Source organism: Limulus polyphemus, unplaced genomic scaffold (genome assembly GCF_000517525.1).
Source record: "Limulus polyphemus unplaced genomic scaffold, Limulus_polyphemus-2.1.2 Scaffold4464, whole genome shotgun sequence".
Classification (NCBI taxonomy): Eukaryota; Metazoa; Arthropoda; class Merostomata; order Xiphosura; family Limulidae; genus Limulus; species Limulus polyphemus.
The window spans coordinates 20,940-22,164 of NW_013670074.1; the positions used below are offsets into that span (position 1 = coordinate 20,940).

At 38.8% G+C, this 1,225-nt stretch overlaps 1 long non-coding RNA gene across 1 annotated transcript in view; it reads left to right on the forward strand.

Annotated features, from left to right (window-relative positions):
* The first annotated feature begins 207 nt into the window (after window positions 1–207).
* LOC111088800 overlaps window positions 208–1,225 on the forward strand; it is a 58,860-nt gene continuing 57,842 nt past the window's right edge. The window contains exon 1 of the long non-coding RNA XR_002613211.1: window positions 208–309. This is a non-coding gene — a long non-coding RNA (uncharacterized LOC111088800). The remainder of the gene's footprint in view (window positions 310–1,225) is intronic.

A 1,225-nucleotide genomic window follows, 5' to 3' on the forward strand; every position in this document is an offset into this window, starting at 1 on the left:
CTAGGTTTTGGTTTTGTTTACCTATTGCTGAATTTTTATAGGCAAGAAAAGTTTTTCTAGTCTTAAAATATCCAAGGATTTGGCCGCCAGGCAGTGTTAGAGTACAGTTTATGACGTACTTCCGTCGGCATATAGCTCCATGATTGCACGTAAACGGAGTTTCTAGGCATATTGGTCCACGAGTTATTTATCGGCTGCTCAGGCAAGGACGCGGCTGTGAAAGCAAGCCAGTAAGAATAGTATATTTCATTCCGGAAGAAAAAACCGTAATAATTTCATAATGAAGCTTATCGCCGACCACGTGCCACGGTGAGTTTATAAGCCTTTTTTTTGTGTGTGTGTGTTTGTGTACTATACAGCCAGGTCTTATCGTATTTTTGATAAAACACACACATAAGCGAAACGATAATACCCATAAATATTTTTTATGGTTGTGACGTCATGCAAGTACTTTGATAACTTTGAAAATTGGGAGAGATTAAACACTAAAAACGGATTATCGTCGTTCATCATAACAAGTATTATGTACAACTTCCCCTGTTCTATCGCCGTAAAACTACGCTAGAAATAAGAAAGGTTCGAATACAACCCCTCCACCCCCAACCCCGGTGGGTTAGTACTACTTAAAACGCTAAAATTCGGGTTCGATTACAGACAAACCTTCGAATTTGAAATCTGAGAAGATTACTAACAATTATTTTACAGAACTAATGTAAGGAATTAAACTTTTGAAGTAATTGAACAGTAAAACATGTGCATTTCTTTCTTTTAGCTTTTTGGATTGTTTCAGAAGTAAGCTAGAAACGTTGTTATAAGACCTAACATTGTAAGCCTACTTAAATACATAGAAATAATTTTACAAGAAATACTGGCACGGATTTGTTTGTTGAATCTGTACAAGGGCTATGTGGGCTAGACGTACCTAAATTTGTACTAATAGACTAGAGAGAAGTCGGTTAGTTTGATCACTAGCCCACCCACCAACTCTTGGGCTACTCTGGTGTGACCCGAATAATGAGATTTTGGTTCTTGGGCTACTCTGGTGTGACCCGAATAATGAGATTTTGGTTCTTGGGCTACTCTGGTGTGACCCGAATAATGAGATTTTGGGTCTTGAGCTACTCTGGTGTGACCCGAATAATGAGATTTGGTTCTTGGGCTACTCTGGTGTGACCCGAATAATGAGATTTTGGGTCTTGAGCTACTCTGGTGTGACCCAAATAAT